The sequence below is a fragment of the Rhincodon typus genome, chromosome 2 (genome assembly GCF_021869965.1).
Source record: "Rhincodon typus isolate 14 chromosome 2, sRhiTyp1.1, whole genome shotgun sequence".
Classification (NCBI taxonomy): domain Eukaryota; kingdom Metazoa; phylum Chordata; class Chondrichthyes; order Orectolobiformes; family Rhincodontidae; genus Rhincodon; species Rhincodon typus.
The window spans coordinates 6823018-6843017 of NC_063333.1; positions in this window are offsets into that span (position 1 = coordinate 6823018).

A 20000-nucleotide genomic window follows, 5' to 3' on the forward strand; every position below is an offset into this window, starting at 1 on the left:
GCAGACGACATGTCCATCCTGGGCCTCCTGCAGTGCCACAACGATGCCACCCGAAGGTTGCAGGAACAGCAACTCATATTCCGCTTGGGAACCCTGCAGCCCAATGGTATCAATGTGGACTTCACAAGCTTCAAAATCTCCCCTCCCCCTACCGCATCCCAAAACCAGCCCAGCTCGTCCACGCATCCCTAACCTGTCCTTCCTCCAACCTATCCCTTCCTCCCACCTCAATCCCCACCCCCATCTCCTACCTACTAACCTCATCCGGCCCCCTTGACCTGTCCGTCCTCCCTGGACTGACCTATCTCGTCCCTACCTCCCCACCTACACTCACCTTTACTGGCTCCATCCCCGCCTCTTTGACCTGTCTGTCTCCTCTCCACCTATCTTCTCCTCTATCCACCTTCTACCCGCCTCCCCCTCTCTCCCTATTTATTTCAGAACCCCCTTCCCCTCCCCCATTTCTGAAGAAGGGTCTACGCCCGAAACGTCAGCCTTTCTGCTCCTCTGATGCTGCTTGGCCTGCTGTGTTCATCCAGCTCTACACCTTGTTATCTCAGATTCTCCAGCATCTGCAGTTCCTACTATCTCTGAAACAATTTTAACCCTTGTAGATGGTGGACAGGCTTTGGGGAGTCAGGAGGTGAGTTACTCACTGCAGTATTTCTAGTCTCTGACCTGCTGTTGTAGCCACTATGTTTATGTGGCGAGTCCAGTTCAGTTTTTTTCTTTATTCATTCACGGGATGAGGGGCAACACTGACCAGGCAGCATTTATTGCCCATTCCTAATTGCCCAGAGGCAGTTAAGAATCAACCACATTGTCGTGGGTCTGGAGTCATATGTAGGCCGGGCCAGGTAAGGATAGCAGTTTCCTTCCCTAAAGGACATTAGTGAACCAGATGGGTTTTTCCTGACAATCGACAATGGATTCACAATCATCGTTAGATTCTTAATTCCAGATATTTATTGAATTCAAATTTCACCATCTGCTGTGGCGGGTTTTGAACCCAGTTCCCCAGAACGTTATCTGGGTCTCTGGATTAACAGTCCAGCGATAATACAACTAGGCCATCACCTCCCCCTTCTGATCAAAGATAACCCCCAGGATGTTGATAGTGGGGGATTCAGTGTTGGTAACACCATTGAATTTCAAGGGGGAGTGTTTAGATTGTCTCAAATTGGTGATGGTCATAATCTGGCATTTGTATGGCAAGAACGTTACTTGCCACTTGTCAGCCCAAGCCTAGATATTGTCCAGATCTTATTGCATTTGAACATGGACTGCTTCAGTATCTGAGGAGACATGAATAGTGCTGAACACTGTGCAGTTATCAGTGAACATCCTCATCTCTGATCTTATGATGGAGAGAAGATCATTGATGAAGTAGCTGAAGATGGTTGGGCCTAGGACACTACCCTGAGGAACTCCTGCATTGATGTCCTGGAGCTGAGATGACTGACCTCCAACAACCACAGCGATCTTCCTGTGTGTCAGCTATGACTCCAACCAGTGGACAGTTTGCCCGTGATAACCATAGGTTCCAGTTTTGCCAGGGCTTACCATACTCGGTTGAATGTAGCCTTGATGTCAAGTGCTGTCATTCTCACCTCACCACTTGGAATTCAGCTCTTTTGTCCATGTTTGAACCAAGGCTGTAATGAGGTTAGAAGCAGAGTAGCCTTGGCGGAACCCAAACTGGGCGTCATTGAGCAGGCTATTGTTGAGCAAGTGCTACTTGATAGCAATGTTGATGGTACCTTCCATCTAAGTAATCATCCATAGCTTTTTTGAATGTCTCAATTAAATCTGCCTCTATATGCAGGTAGTATATTCTGTACCCTACTTGCTGAGCACATCTCCCATGCTTCATTTGTACATCACTCTAAATTTATGACTTCTCACTCTTTTCCTCTTGAGTGGGAACAGCTTCTCCCTGTCGATTCTGTCCAGCCTGCTTATGATTTTGAAAACCTCTCAAATCTGCTCTCAGCCTCATCTCCAAAGAGAATGGTCTAAAATTCTTCAATCTATCCTCATAACTGAAGTTTCTCATTCCTGGAAGCATTCTTGTAAATTGCTTTTGCACTCTGTCCAATAGATTCACATTTTTCTGATAATGTGGTACCCACAACAGTACTCAAAGCCCCAGGTGATGTCTAATAAGTTTCTTATACAAGTTTAACATCACCTCCTTGCTGTTGTACTCCACATCCCTATTAACAAAACTAGGGACATGATATGCTTTATTAACAGTTCTCTCATGGAGTCATACAGCACAGTAACAGACACTTCAATCTAACTCGTCCATGCCGACCAGGTATCCTAAAACTTAAGTGATCCCACTTGCCTGTGTTGGGTCCATATTTCTCTAAACCCTTTCTTATTCATGTACGTGTCCAAATGTCTTTTAAATGTTGTAATAGTACCAGCCTCTACTACTTCCTCTGGAAACTCATTCCATACACGCACCATCCTCTGTGTGGAAAAAGTTGCCCCTCAGATCCCTTTTAAATCTTTCCTTCTCACCTTAAACCTATGTCATCTAGTATTGGATTCCCCTACCCTTGGGAAAATCCCTTGGCTCTTCACCCTATCCATGGTCCTTGTGATTTTATAAACCGCTATAAGGTTACCCCACAGCATCCGACTCTCCAGGGATAAAGTCCCAGCCTATCCAACCTCTTCTTATAACTTGCACCCTCCACCCCAGCAACATCTTTATACATTTTTTTCTGTACCCTTTTTAGTTTAACAACATGCTTCCTATACCAGGGTGACCAGAAATGTTTTCCAAAAGTAGCCTCACCAATGTCATGTACAGCCACAACATGATGTCCCAACTCCTATATTCAATGCTCTGTCCAGCAACATGTTTGTCAAGTTTTTTTTCTGCACCCTTTCTAGTTTAACAACATCCTTCCTGTAGCAGAATGACCAGAATTGTACATAGTACTCCAAAAGTGGCCTCACCAACATTTTGTACAGCTGCAACACGACATCCCAATTCCTATACTAAATGCTGTGATCAACAAAGGCAAGCATGCCAAACGCCGCCTTCACCACTCTGTCCACATGCAACATCTGCACCTGTCCTGCTACCTTTAATGATCTGTGCACATGTACATCCAGGTCCCTCTGGCTGCCACATTTCCTACATTAAACAGTTACTCCTTTTCAAAAGTGCTTATTGATGTAAAGCAGTTTTGGTTGTGAAAGGTGCTGTGTAAATGGAAGTCTTTATTTCTTTCTTGATAAGTCCATGTGCTGTACACTGGAGACAGTTTCAAGAATGGTTTTAGGCTTCTCTGTCTTCCACAGTTGCAGCTGGGGGATATAGATGATCAAGACAAAGCTTCATTCAACAAGGAACAGCTGGCCAAGAGTGAAGCCAAAGCACTTGGGGGGGGAAGGCAACTGTAATCTTTGCAGTAAGAAATACAAGAGACAAATGAATTGGTCAGTCCCCTGTCCTGAATAAACAAAACTACTCAGTGCCAACAGTCCTGATAACTTTAGTCACCAACCCTTGTTCTTTAACATTGAAATTATTCTGCCTATTTTCTCATCCCTGACTTCCTCATGAAGAAGATCTGTAAACTGCTCTCTATACAAATGAGTGTAACATTTCCCAGTAGTGTAGGCTTTTCTCATTTCCAAAAGATTGCAGTTTGTTCCCACTGATCTCAAGAGTCTCTTATAACTCTTTTTTTCCGTCCTATGGGAGATGATAGTGCACACCACAGAGAAAAGATAACCTCTGGTTCCATATCCAAAATGATCCAAAGTGGGTGAATGAAATTAGAATTAGCCATGACCTAACTGAGGGCTAAATGGCCTAATTATGTTCCTGTGTTCCTCTAAGAATGGAGCAACCCCAGACATTGTGCCCGTCACCAAATGATTGTGCAGAAGGAAATTAAAATGTGTGATATTTTATAAACAGATTGCATGTGAGAGTTACTGCTTATGACTTGAACTTCTTCACTAATCACAGCGAATGGAATCTTCAATTTACCTTAAACTATGAACCAGGCCTTGAAATTGCCAATGTTCAGCCTCTCAAAGCTATTCTAACTCTGACACCCTCTCTTTTCTCAACTGATTGTCATCAGCAAGAATGTGATTAACTGCACTTTAATTTAATCATTCAATTCATTAGCAAAATATTTGCAATACTAGTAAGACTGGAATTTATTGACCGTCCTTCGTTTGCCTAATACAGTAATTTGATCCAACAGAGAGGTTTGCAAGGCCACTTCAGACAGGAGTTATAAGTCAAATATATTGGCATGGAACTGGAAATGCATGAAATTTATTGGTACCAATTATTTTTATTTTGTCCCTCAACAACCATCACTAAAACTGTTTATCTTATGGTTATTTAAGGGAATTTGCTGCGCAGAACAATCTTTTTTCCTACATTCCAACACTGACTCAACTTCATTGGCCATTATGTACTTAGAAAAGACCTGAGGTCTTCAAAGTCACTTTGTGAGTACAATTCTTTCTTTCTTTTACCTGGAATAAAATCTAATATGACCAGCCAGTACAAAGTAGTAGTGAGAGCTGCTGTGAATCTGTAAGGCTAAAATCATTGAGAGTCTAATCTGGCAGTTTTACAATTAAATGTGTAACAAACTTTCTTTCATTTCAAACCTCAAACTACCCAACATTACATTTTCACATGGTTCAGAATGATGTCTCTTTTAACAACTGTTTAAAAGAAAATAACCTCAATTTTTAATAAACATCTCTGTTCAAAAAAAAGCTGTTTGTGTTAACTTTCAGTTAAGGCAGGTGAGAACCATTTGAATATATTTACTTAAGAAACTCAAATATGGATATTAAAAGTTCTGAAGTCTAATTTAGGAAGCAGCAGTTAATGCTATCTACATGATGTACTGTGGCAAATCAACAAGGCTTCCTGGACAGCACTTCCCAAAAACCTCAGCCTCTACCACCTAGAAGAACAAGGGTAGCATGCATCAATACCATCACCTCTAAGTTTCCCTTAAAGTCACATACCATTCTGGTATGTAACCAGATACCATTCTGGTATGTAGACAGAGAGAAAATTGACTGAAGAAAATAAACTTTATCCAAAAGAAAATAAGGGGCAGATCAATTTCAATGCATGTATTTGTTTCAGAGCAACTATTCAATTGAGAGTTATGAGCTATCATTGATAAAGTAATTACAGCACAGAGGGAGGCCATTCAACCCATTGAGTCCAAACCACTCTCTGGGGTAATCCAGTTAGTCTCTTCCTCCCACTGGATCCCTGTAATCCTGGACATTTAATTCCATCAAGTGCCTATTCAATTTTGTTTTGAATTCATCAAATGTTTCCTCTTGCATCACCCTTATAGAGGCAGCAAGTTCCAGGTCATTATCACTTACTATGTAAGTATTTACTTCTCAGAAATATAATGAGTAAACACCAGAATTTAGGGCGACACGGTGGCACAGTGGTTAGCACTGCTGCCTCACAGCGCCAGGAACCGGGGTTCGATTCCAGCCTCGGGCGACTGTCTGTGTGGAGTTTGCACGTTCTCCCCGTGTCTGCGTGGGTTTCCTCCGGGTGCTCCGGTTTCCTCCCACAGTCCGAAGATGTGCAGGTTAGGCGGATTGGCCATGCTAAATTGCCCGTAGTGTTCAGGGAGGTAGAGGGTGCATATTAGGTGGGTCATAGGGGGATGGATCTGGGTGGGATGCTCTGAGGTTCGGTGTGGACTTGTTGGGCCGAAGGGCCTGTTTCCACACTGTAGGGATTCTAATTCTAAAACATTTTTAAAAATCAGATGTTTCTCAGACTGCCAGATATTTCTTGCTTTCACAGTTGGAATTCTGTTATATTATAATCTATTTGGCTGTTCTGTGCATTTGTTTTTTTTAATAAAACCACCACTGTCCTTGTGGGTGTTAGAATCCTGTCTCACATAATTATAAGGAAGGGAACTACATGTAAAGCTTAATTCCATTTCAGTTCACATTCTGGCTGCACTGCAGTGGAATGATAAGATGCATTCTGGCAAATGGTCATTACCTTGAAATGTTAACTCTCCTTCAGACTCCACTACTGCTGCTGACCTGCTGTGTATTGGCAGCATGTTCTTTTCCTTTTCTGATAAGGATTAGATTCATTCTCCAATACCACTAAATTCCTGGCTTTCCTTATGTAGGAACAAAGGAACAGGAGTAGACCATTCAGTCCCTCGAGCATTTTCTGTCATTCAACTAGATCATGGATGATCTATCCCTCAACTCCATTTGCCCATCATTGATATCTTTAGCATTATAAATCTATCATTCTCAGTTTGAAAATTTAAATTGATGTTGTATTCATAGACATTTTGGGAAGAATACTTCAAATATATTCACTGTCCTTTATATGAAAAACTGTCTCTTGGTTTCACACCTGAAGGGCTGAGCTCAAATCTTAAGATTGTGGTCACCAGTTCTTGATTACCCCAAGAGTGGAGATGGTGTCTCTATTCTATTTAATGCTTTCTCATTTTTATTAGGGCAACCTTTGACATTTTAGACTCGAGATAATATGCTTATATTTATGTCAATTGTGTTCATAATCGAACACTTCCCTGTTGAAGAAAATTGTCTTCATAATTTGACCATTAAAGCTTTGTGTGGCGGCCAGACCGGAAGACATATCAACCCAGAGCTCTTCTTTTGTTCCTCAATTATTAATTCACTATTTGTACATAAGTGGCAATGAAGGCATTTATTGCACATCCCTAAGTACCATTAAGAAGGTGGTTGTGCATTGTCTTCTTGAACCACTGTACATAAGAACATAAGAACTAGGAGCAGGAGTAGGCCGTCTGGCCCTTCGAGCCTGCTCCGCCATTCAATAAGATCATGGCTGATCCTTTCATGGACTCAGATCCACTTACCCGCGTTCTCACCGTATCCCTTAATTCCTTTATTGTTCAAAAAAAATCTACCTTCTTTTAAAAAGCGTTTACTGAAGTAGCGTTAACTACTTCACTGGGCAAGGAATTCCATAGATTAACAACCCTCTGGGTGAAGAAATTCCTTCTCAGTTCAGTTCTAAATCTGCTCCCTCTAATCTTGAGGCTATGCCCTCTTGTCCTAGCTTCACCTGCCAGTGGAAACATCCTCTCTACTTCTATCTTATCTATTCCCTTCATAATTTTATATGTTTCTATATGTACTCTGTGTGATGCAGGCACACCAACAATTCCGTTATGTAAGAGGTTACAAAATTTTAACCCAGAGTTGATGAAGAAATTGTGGTGCGTTTCCAAATCAGAATTGTATGTGACTTTGAGAGAAGTATTCTGCCCATTCATGGGTACATGCTATCTTTGTCCTTGTAGGTGGTAGAGGTTGACGTTTTGGGAAGTGCTGTCCGGAAAGCCTGGTTGAATTGCCACAGTGCATCATGTAGATAGTATACATTGTTGTCATGATGCTTCTGGTGGTGGAGGGAATTAATATTTCAATTGTTGGATTACCTATTGATCAAGTAGTATCTTTGTCCTGGATGATTTTGAGCTTCTTGATTGTCAGTAAAGATGGACTCATCAAGGTAAACACATAAACACCACCTCATGTTAGATACAGAGACATTGGTAGGACCCTAAGAGTAGGCTTCCCTCTTGTCCTCATGATCACAAGTGGTTAGCCCTAAGGAAAACCAGACTTAGGAGGGGATGGGATTAATGTTAGAATATAAATACCTTCATCCAAGATTAAAGCAAAGCTAGAGGAAAACATTTGCTGTGTTTGCTATGCATGTGGAATAGAGACCTCTCAGTAAGTCTGTTCTATTTTCAGGGTCTGAGCAAGCTATGTACAATAAGGGCAGTCAAAAAAAATAACATGGGTGACGGCCCCCTTATCTCATACCCCTAATGTGCAGAATACTATACATATCCTTTTAGTTATTATCTTCTGAAGACAGAAAGATCAATATTCACAGCTATAGGTTTAAAAGACACAGGTTTCAATACCATAGAGTTACAGAGTTTTTACTGCACAGAATGAGGCCCTTCGACTCTTCATGTCTGCACCAATCATTAAACATGAATCTATTCCCATTCCTTTGTACAGCAATAGGCTCATACCCTTGCACACTATGGTGTTTCAAGTGCTCCTCTAAATAATTCTTAAATGTGTTGACAGTTATTATCTCGATCACACTTTCAGACAGTGAGTTCCAGATACTCTCAACCCTTAAATCCTTTCCTGAAATCCCCTCTAAACTTCCTACTCCTTAACTTAAAACTATTGGTTATTCACCTCTCGGCTAAGGGGAAAAGTTTCTCCCTATCTGAAAACCGAAAGAACTGTGAATGCTGTAAATCAGGGACAAAACAGAAGTTGCTGGAATAGCTCAGCAGGTCTGGCAGCATCTGTGAAGAAATATCAGAACTTCCTCAGTTTTGTTTCTCCCTATCTACCCTATCTATGCCACTTAAAACTTTGTACCCCTCAATCAGATCCCACCTCATCCTTCTCTTTTCTAAGGAAAACAATCAAAGTCTATCTGGACTCTTTTCATAGCTGAATTGCTTCAGCTGGGTAATATCCTGGTGAATTTCTTCCACACTATCTCTAGTGCTATCACATTCTTCCTATAATGTGGCAAACAGAGCTGCACACAGCACTCAGGCTGTGGCCTAACATTAGATACAGCTCCATTGTTAACTCCTTGACTAATAAAAATAAGTAATCATATGCCTTCTTAAACACCTTATTTACTTGTCCTGCTGCTTCAAGGATCTATGGATATGCTTATCAAGGTATCTCTGATTCTCTATACTTCCTAGCTTCCTACCATTCAATGTGTACTCTCTTGCCTTATTAGTCCTCACAAAACTTCACTTTTCAGGATTAAATTCAATTTGCCACTGTTCTGCCCATCTGACCAGCCTGTCTATATCATCCTGTAGTAATGTTCATTATTTACCACACCGTCAATTTTCAGGTAATCTGCGAATTTACTAAGCATACCTCCTCCTTTAATGTTGAGATCATTAATGTGCATTACAAACAGTAAAGAACCTAGAAGTGAACCCAGTGGTACGCCACTGGACACAGCCTTCCAGTCACAAAAGCACCCTTCGATCATTACTCTCTGCTTCTTGCTACTAATCCAGTTTCAGAACCAGTTGCCCTGGATCCCATGGGCTTTTAGCTTCTCTACCAGTCTGCCATGTCAGACTTAATCACCTGCTTGAAAATTCAATCAAATTTGTCAGATGTGATCTTCCCCTTCCAAAGCCATACTGACTACCCTTGATTAATCTTGGTCTCCCTAAATGAGATTAATTCTATCCCTCAGAAATTTTTACCAATAGATTCCCTTCCACAGATGTTATACACACAGGTCTGTCATTTTCTGGTTTATCCCTATCACCCACCTTGAATAATGATACCACATTAGTTATCTTGCAGTCCTCCGGTACGTCAGCTCCATCTCATCTGGGCTTGGAGATTTAATCCACTTTCAAGCCTGATAAAACCGCTAAAATCTTCTCTGTCTCAATGTGAATTTGTTCAAGTAGTTAACAATCGTGCTTTGTGATTTTGAGATCTACATTGTACTTCTCTATTGTGAATATGGATGCAAAGCACACACTTAAAACCTCAGCTATGTCTTCTGGTTCCACACATGGATAGTCACTTTGGACCCTAATGAGCCTTACTCTGTCCCTAATTACTCTCTTGCTCCTAAAGTACATATAAAAGAGATTTTGGATTTTCCTTAATGTTACCTACCAATGATTTTTTATATCCCTTGCTTATTCTCTTCATCTCTCTTTTTTAACAAACCCCTGCATTTTCTATACCATTCTTGGCAATCCGCTGTTTTGAGCCTTTGGTATCTACCATAAACTTCCTTTTATCACTTCCAATTCTGTACATTTCTTGATATTCAGAATTCTCTGGATTTGTTCGTCCCATGTTGACTCTGCACTCACTTTTGAATGTCTCCCACTGCACTGATGTGGATTTTCCTGCAAGTAGCTGCTTCCAGTTCTCTTTAGCCAAACCCTGTCTTTTTTTTTTATGAAATCACCCTTCCTCCAATTCAGAACCTTTATTTCTGGTCAATCTTTATCTTTGTTCATAATTAACTTAAATTTTACTGAATTATGGTCACTATCACCAAAATGCTTGCCCCACTGCAACTTCCAACACCTTCCTGACTTCATTTCTTAAAATTAGGACCAGCATCACCCCCTCTCAGTTTCCAATCTGAGTTGGGCTGACTGAAAGTCCCATCTCTGAACAGGTTGCAATAACTTTCACATGTTTAGAATCCTTAACATAGAAATCCCATTCTGAGGGACTTCACAGGAGTATAATCTGAAAAAAAAACTGACAGGGGAAAAGGAAAAAGTATTCAGACAGTTGACCAGACCATGTGCTTAGTCAAAATGCTAGGTTTTATTGAGCATTTTAAAAGAAGAGAAAGAAATGGAGAGGGAAAATAACTTAGGGACAAATTTCCAGAGTTCAGAGCCTTGATAGTTGATGGTACAGTGGCCAGTGGTGTGGCAAAGGAACTTAGGAATGGACTGGAGTCTTGAGTTGGAAAAACAGAATAGTTTACAGAGGGCTACGAAGTTAGCGGAGATTACAGAAATAGGGAGCAAAAAGACCATGGAGGGATTTCAGCATGAAGAAGCAAATTTTAAATATGAAGTGTTGATGAACTGGGTTCCAATCTAGGTTGGCATGTATAAGGATAATATGAAATACTTTTGAATCAGCTGAAGTTTAGAAAGGGTCAAAGATGGGAGTCATGTTTAAATGCAACAGTGGGATCAATGAGAGTTTCAGCTGCAGATGGAATGAGGCAGGGGTGAAGATGAGTAATATTAAGCAGGTGACTGTAGGTGGTCTGGGATGGATATGGAATTGGAGGCTGAATTCAGGGCCGCTGGAGGCAATGAGATTGTGATATGTCTGATTTAGCCTGAGACCAACCAGGAAAATAACTGGGATTGTTCACAAAGGGTTTGTAGCAGCAATGAAGACAACTGGTTTTTGTCTTTTGAATGCTGGAAATTGATGTTGGACAACAATGGTAGTAGAGGAATGGAGAGAGGTAGGGCTGAGTAAAGCTAGATATCGTCAACATATATGTGAAATTTAAAGTATCTTTAGATGATGGTCACCTAGCAGCAGTATCTAAATGAGAACTTGGTGAGAGTCAAGGATATTTTTGGAATACTCTCCATTTGCCTGAATAAGTGCACCTCCTACACTACCCAGGACAAAGCAGCCCACATTAATGGTACCTCCATCCACTGTTTCAACATTTACTCCTCCACCACTGGCACACAGTTGCAGCAATGTGAGCCATTTACAAGATGTATTGCAAAAACTCACTAAATCTCCTTTGACACTACCTTCTAAATCTGTGTTCTCTACCAGCTAGGAGAACAAAGGTAGCAAATGCATGGGGACACCACCACCAGCAATTTTCCACCAAGTGAGACACCATCTTGACTTGGTACTATATTGCTGTCACTTCATTGGTGCTGGGGCAAAATTCTTCCAAAAAATTTCCTAAACTACATGGCCTGTAATTACAAGATGTGGGTTCACCAGCAACTTGCCAAGGGCAATTAGAGGTGGGTGACAAATGCTAGACATTCTCATATGATATTCTCATATCTCACATTCCAATTTACTAAAACCCTTTGGGTCTCTAGAATGGAAATGGGAAAGCAGGAAATTGTTTCTGACGAGACGGACAGAACATTCCCACCCAGTATGAAGAGGAAAGAAGAGAGGAATAGTGTGATTATGGCTCAGCAGACACAGCAAGAAAATGATTGTCAAAGGATTTCATAGGCATTGTGGAAGGGACTGAAATTGGCAAGGTTCAAACATCGACAATTATAATGGGCAAACTTGGCAAAGGCATGGAGGTATGATTCCTAAGGTCTGACCCATTGTGCCCCATAGCAATTAGCCAGATGCTTTGGCCCAGCATTTCCTGCTATCCTGACAAAAGCCACACAAGGCCTTAGAAATACATGTACTTTTAAAAATTTTTAAATTAATTCACGGGATGAAGGCATTGCTGGCTAGGCCAGCATTTATTGCCCATCCCTAATTACCCAGAGGGCAGTTGAAAGTCAACCACATTGCTGTGGGTCTGGAGTCACATGTAGACCAGACTAGGTAAGAATGGCAGTTTCCTGATGGATTTTTCCAATAATCGATAATGGATTCATGGTCATTATTAGACTCTTAATTCCAGATTGTTTTTATTGAATTCAAATTCCACCATCTACTGTGGTGGAACTTGAACTCTGGGTCCCCAAGACATTACCTGGGTCTCTGGCTTAATATTTTAGCAATAATACCACCAGGCCATCACTTCCCTGATGGGAGGCAATGGGCAATTTATATACATGTAAATGTACATCAAAAAACACAAGCATTTCAATTTTGATTCAGGAGGTGCAATTCTCAACCACACCTTTAGAATAAATAAGGAATAGTGATGGTTTACAACTGACTTTTTCAAGCTGATAAATAATTCATAAGCACTGCAGGTTTCAGAATTCTGTCATTTTTTTACATGTGAAGTAATCTAGTATACAGTGTTGCTGTAAGATCCTTAATTTATTGCAAAAGCATTTACTTTTTAAATGGGGAATACAGGACGATTCTAACTTTAAAACATAAAGCACTATTTAATTACTTTCTATGTGAAGGAACTAATTGATGTTAAGATTGTGTAGCTCAAACAAATGCCTGTGGGAATTAGGTTAGCAGGAGCTCAACTCAAATTGCTGAATACACAGCAACATTGTGAGGAATTCAAGACAGGGCTATCTTTGCCGTTTTAGCATTTGGAATGATGAATGGTACAAAGGTGAGAATAATCAATGCATGAGTGGAAAAGTTGGTCAGTTGTAGAGCATGGAGTTCCATTTACTTCTCAAGTGTGGTAAGTTTGAATCAATCAGCCAGAGTGGCATTAGGGGCTCTAAAACTGACCTTACAACACTTGGGTTAAGTATGTCCGGAGACAAAAAAACTGTAGATGCTGGAATCCAAGGTAGACCACCAGGAGGCTAGAAGAACACAGCAGGCCAGGCAGCATCTGGAAGAAAGGAGAAGTCAACATTTTGGGTATTACCCTTCTTCGGGGCTGGATGTGGGGTAGGGGGAGCTGCAGATAAAGGGTGGGGAGAGGGTTAGTGGAATGGTGATGATATGTGAACATCAGTAGTAGGTATGACCTGGTTGGTTAATGAGAGAGATGAATCTGGTTGGTAGCTGGAAGGGAGGGTCAGCAGGTGGAATGGAAGGGAGGAGGTGGGGCTGGAAAGGGAGCTGGGGAATGAGTAGGAAGGTTATTTGAAATTAGAGAACTCAATTTTGAGTCCTCCAGGCTGTAGGTGCGAGGTAAGGTGTTGCTCCTCAAATTTGCGTTCTGAATCACTGTGACCCTGGAGAAGGCCGAGAACAGACATGGTGGAGGGGAAGTTGGGGGGTGGGTGAGTTGAAATGGGTGGTAGACAGCCCTCCACCGCACCTCCTCCAAACCCCACTCCACAGCTCTAAACCACCTCCCCAAACATAATACAGATAGGGTCCCCCTTGTCCTCCCCACCCCACCAGCCTCCTCATCCAATGTGTCATCTTCAAACACTTCCGCCTACTCCAATTATACCCCACCACCCAGAACATCTTCCACTCCCCGCCCCTCTCTGCCTTCCACAAGGACCATTCCCTTTGCCACTCCTTAGTTCATGCAACACTCCCCACCAACCACTCCAATCCCCCGGTAGCTTCCCCTGTAACACCTGTCCACACACCATCTCCTTCACCTCCATCCATGGCCGTAGCCAGTTCCTCCAGGTGAGACAGAGCTTCAAGTACATCTCCTCCAAACTAGTCTACTCCATCCAACGATCCTGATGTGGTCTTCTCTACATTGGTGAGACCAATTGTAGACTAGGTGATTGTTTCACTGAGCATCTTTGCCTGGTCCGTAACAGCCAGCCTAACTTCCTGGTCACTGCCTATTTCAACTCCCAAACCCCCAACTCTACCTCCGACATGTCTGTCCTCAGTCTCCTCCAGCGTGGCAGCGATTCAGAATGCAAATTTGAGGAACAACACTGGTTCAATTCTGGTCTTGCTTTTTGGGTAGCTTGGGGACATTTTGGGCAGCGATCTCCCCCTCACAGAACAACACAGTTTTTATTTATCTTTTCTCCATTTGTATGATTCCTCAAGAGTTGCTGTCATCTCAGTGAAAGGCAGAAGTTAGAAACATCACAGTATGCCAGCTCTGAGTCTACACCAGATTGTGCGATAGACCTAATATAAAAGGTCATTAGATTGAGGGTTGTAAGATTTTGAAAGGAATTGATTGCTAATTGCATGAATTAAATTGAAGTATGCACAGGTGGAAGGCATTCATTGATGATTACTTATGAAGAGACACTTGAGATGGCTGTTAATAATTGAGTGAGGAGCTGTTTATTTGTAAGATTCCACTTTGTTTTAAAAAATTCCAAAACTGAGTGAAGATTGACTTCTGACCCCTTCCTCAACAACTGGCTGTCAGGAATCTAATATTGATTTGTGTAGGATATGGGAAGGCAATGACCTAGTGATACTATCACTAGACCATTAATCCAGAAACATCAGCTGATGTTATGGGGACCGTATTCAAAGCCCGCCACAGCAAACGGTAGAATTTGAATTCAAAAAAATCTGCAAGAGTCTAATGATGATCATTGTCAATTGTTGGAAAAAAACCATCTGGTTCACTAATGTCCTTTAGGGAAGAAAACTGCCTTGGTCTGGACTAGATGTGACTTGAGGGGTAGATGATTGCTTAATGGTATTATCACTAGACTATTAATCCAGAAACCCAGCTGATGTTCTGGGGACTCGGGTTCAAATCCCACCATGGCAGACAGTGGAATTTGAAATCAATAATTTTTTTAAAAGTCTGGAATTAAGAGTCAACAGATCACCATGAAACCATTGCCAATTATCAGAAAAACCCATCTGGTTCACTAATGTCCCAGTGGGAAGAAAATTTGCTACCCTCACCTGGTGTGGCCTACATATGACTCCAGACCCATGCAATGTGAAATGGCCCTCTGAAATGGCCTAGCAAGCCACTCGGTTGTACCAATTGCTACAAAGTCTCAAAGAAATGAAACCGGATGGATCACCTGGAATCAACCTAGGCACTTGGAAAAGACAACGGCAGAAAAGGCCCTGTTGACCCTGCAAAGTCCTCCTCACTAACATCAGGGGGTTAGTTCCAAAATTGAGAGCTGTCTCACAGATTAGTTAAGCAACAGCCTGACATAGTCATACTCACAGAATCATACCTTACAGACACTGTACCAGACACCACCATCACCATCCCTGGATATGTCCTGTCTCACCGGCAGGGCAGACCCAGCAGAGGTGGTGGAACAGTGGTATACAGTTGGGAAGGTGTTGCCCTAGGAGTCCTCAACATTGACTCCGGACCCCATGAAGTCTCATGGCTTCAGATTCAATACGGGCAAGGAAACCTCCTGCTGATTACCACATACTGTCCTCCCTCAACTGATGAATCAGTACTCCTCAATGTTGAACAACACTTAGCGGAAGCACTGAGGAAGGCAAAGGCACAAAATGTCCTCTGGGTGAGGGATTCCAATGTCCACCACCAAGAGTGGCTCGGCAGCAGTACTACTGATTGAGCTAGTTGGGTCCTAAAGGACATAGCTGCTAGACTGGGTCTGCGGCAGGTGGTGAGGGAACCAACAAGAGGGAACAACATACTTGACCTCATCCTTACTAATCTGCCAGCTGCAAACTGCATCTGTCCACGACAGTATCGGTAAGAGTGACCATCACACAGTCCTTGTGGAGACAAAGTCCCGCCTTCACACTGAGAATAACTTCCGTCGTGTTGTGTGGCACTATGACTGTGATAAATGGGACAGACTGCACACAGATCTAGCAACTCAAGACTGGGCATCCATGAGGCGCTGTGGGTCATCAACAGCAGCAGAATTGTACTCCAGCACAATCTGTAACCTCATGGCCCGGCATATCTCCCACTCAACCATTACCGTCAAGCCAGGGGATCAACCCTGGTTCAATGGAGAGTGGAGGAGGGCATGCCAGGAGCAACAACAGGCATACCTGAAGATGAGATATCAACCCTGTGAAGCCACCAAGCAGGACTACTTGCATGCCAAACTGCACAAGCAGCAAGTGATAGAGCTAAGCGATCCCATAATCAATGGATCAGATCTAAGCTCTGCAGTCCTACCACATCCAGCTGTGAATGGTGGTCGACAATTAAACAACTCACTAGAGGAGAAGTTCCACAAATATCCCCATTCTCAATGATGGAAGAGCCCAGCACTTCGGTGCAAAAATAAGGTTGAAGCATTCTTCTGCCAGAAATGCCAAATGGATGATCCATCTTGGTCTCCTCCAGTGGTCCCCAGCATTACAGATACCAGTATTCAGCCAATTCGATTCACTCTACGTGATATCAAGAAATGGTTGGAGACACTGAATACTGCAAAGGCAACGGGCCCTGACAATATTCCAGCAACAGTACTGAAGACATGTGCTCCAGAACTTGCCGCTCCCCTAGTCAAGCTGCTCCAGTACATTTAGAACACTGATATCTACCTGACAATGTGGAAAATTGCCCAAGTATGTCCTGCACACAAAAAGCAGGACAAATTCAACCCAGCCAGTTACCACCCCATCAGTCTCCTCCCAATCATCAGTAAAGTGATGGAAGGTGTCATTAACAGTGCTATCAAGTTGCACCTAGTCAGCAATAACCTGCTCAGTGATGCCTAGTTTAGGTTCCGCCAGGGCCACTCAGCTCCTGACCTCATTACAACCTTGGTCCAAACATGGATAAAAAATGCTGAATTCCAGAGGTGAGGTGAGTATGACAGCCCTTGATATCAAGGCTGCATTCGACTAAGTGTGGCATCAAGGAGCCCTAGCAAACCTGGAATCAATGGATATCAGGCGGCAAACTTTCCAGTGGTTAGAGTCATACCTGACAAATAGGAAGATGGTCGAGGTTGTTGGAGGTCAATCATCTCAGCTTCAGAACATCTCTGCAGGAGTTCGTCAGGGTAGTGTCCTAGGCACAACCATCTTCAGCTGCTTCATCAATGATCTTCCCTCCATCATAATGTCAAAAGTGGGGATGTTTGCCGATGATTGCACAATGTTCAGCACCATTCGTGACTCCTCAGATACTGAAGCAGTCTATGTTCAAATGCAACCAGATTTGGACAATATCCAGGCTTGGGCTGACAAATGGCAGGTGACGTTCGTGCCACACAAATGCCAGGCTATGACCAACACCAATAAGAGACAATCTGACCACCATCCCTTGACATTCATTGGTGTTACCATCACTGAATTCCCCTACTATCAACATCCTGGGGGTTACCATTGACCAGAAACTCAACTGGGCTCACCACGTTAATACAGTGGCTAGAGGAGCAGGTCAGAAGCTAGGAATACTGTGGCAAGTAGCTCACCTCCTGACTCCTCAAAGTCTGTCTGCCTTTTACAAGGCACAAATCAGGAGTGTGATGGAATATTCCCCACTTGCCTGGATGAGTACAGCCCTAACAACACTCAAGAAGCTTGACACCATCCAGGACAAAGCAGCCCGCTTGATTGGAACACATCCACGAGCATCCAATCCCTCCAACGCTCAGTAGCAGCACTGTGTACTAACTACAAGATGCACGGCAGAAATTCACCAAAGATCCTCGGACAGCACCTTCCAAACCCACGACCACTTCCGTCTAGAAGGACAAGGGCATCAGATATATGGGAACACCACCACCTCCAAGTTCACTTCCAAGTCACTCACCGTCCTGACTTGGAAATATATCACCATTCCTTCACTGTCGCTGGATCAAAATCCTGGAATTGCCGCCCGAATAGCATTGTGGGTCAACCCACAGCAGGAGGACTGCAGTGGTTCAAGAAGGCAGCTCACCCCCACCTTCTCAAGGGCAACTAGGGATGGGCAAGAAATGCTGGCCTGCCAGCAACACCCACATTCCACAAATGAATAGAAAAAAAATGTGACTGAAGACCCACAGCAATGTGGGCACACAATGGGACCCACAGGAATCTTAACTGCCTTCCGACCAATTAAGGAAGGGTAATGAATGGTGGCCCAGCCAGTGACACCCACATCCTGTGAATGAATTTAAAAAAGGAGGGAATGGTGTGTGTGGGTCAAGGAGTCATAAGAGGCCAGTGACTGGTGGTGTGCCACAGGGGTTGGTGCTGGGACCTTTGTTGCTTGTTAGTTACATAAATAATCTGGATGTGAATGTATATGGCATGAGTAATAAGTTTGCAGATGATACAAAATTAGGAGGTGTCATTGATAGCGAAGAAAGTTATCAAAAGTTACAGAGGGAGCTTGATCAGATAGGGAAGTGGGCTGAGGATTGGCAAGTGCAATTCAATACAGATAAGTGTGAGGTGTTGCACTTTGGAAAGTCAAACAAGGTAGGACTTATACAGTAAATGGTAAGGTCCTAAGGAGTGTTGCAGAAAAAGGCACCTAGGAGTACAAGTACATAGATTGTTGAAATCAGTGTCAGAGGTAGACAGGGTGGTGAAGAAGGCATTTGGCATGCTGGCTTTCATCGGTCGAGGCATTCAGCATAGGAGTTGGAACTTCATGTTACAGTTGTATAAGTCATTGGTGAGGCCACACTTGGAGTATTGTGTACAATTTTGATTATCCTGTTATAGGAAAGACATAGTTAAACTGGAAAGTGTGCAAAGAAGATTTATGAGGATGTTGCCAGGACTAGTAGGCCTGAGTTATGGGGACAGGTTGACTAAGATAGGATTTTATTCCTTGGAATATAGGACATTGAGGGGTGACCTTTTTAAGGTGTATAAAATCATGAGGGGCATAGATAGGATGAATGCGTATAGTCTTTTTCCCAGAGATGGGGAATTGAAAACTAGAGGGCATAGGTTTAAGGTGACGGGGGAAGATGAAAGAAGGACCTGAGGGACAACGTCTTCACGTAGAGAGTGGTGTGCATATGGAATGGGCTGCCAGAGAAAGCGGTTGAGGCAGGTATAACAGCAATATTTTAAAAAATATTTGGATAGGTACATGGATGGGTTCTGAGGAAGGGTCACTGGACCCAAAATGTTGACTCTAATTTCTCTTCACAGATCTGCCAGACCTTCTTAGCTTTTCCAGCAACTTTTGTTTTTGTTAATAAAACAAAAGATTGTGCCATGCTGAAGGAATTTTCACAAAAAAATGTGTGCACTTTAAAGAGAGGATGAGGCAATTAATGTTTTGTAAAACTAATTTGCTCTTTTCTTTAGTGGCCTTTTGGCAAAATAGATTCTTTTTCAGTGACACATCAGAGAGGCATCCCGCTTTTGGTCTGTGGGTGATACATCATCTGACTTTTATCTCCTCCTCAGGTGATAGATCCGAACTTATACTTGATAAATCTCTCATGATTTCATGATGACATTTGGGGAAATGGGAGGGGTATGGTGACAAAGTGGAAAAAGAACAATAGCAAGTCAGCAGACCCTCTTGTCAGTTTTTTTGTTGCATTGACTTTAACATGATGAAATGTCAATTCATTACCTCACTTCTTCTTTCTCACTACCAAACAAATTACCACCACTGTGTGGTGGTTGTGAATGCAACAGAACAGCACAGGAGAACATCAGTATTCTGCAATAACAAGCACCCGTTAGAAACATTACTTGAAAATAAGGAAGGAAAAATGTGAAAATCTAATATTGCATCACCTTTTTTACACAGAGAGTGGTTGGTGTGTGGAATGAACTGCCAGAGGAAGTGCCGGATGCAGGTACAATTACGTTTTAAAAGACATTTGGATAAGTATATGAATAGGAAAGGTTTGGAGGGATATGGGCTAAATACAGGCAAGTGGGACTAGTTT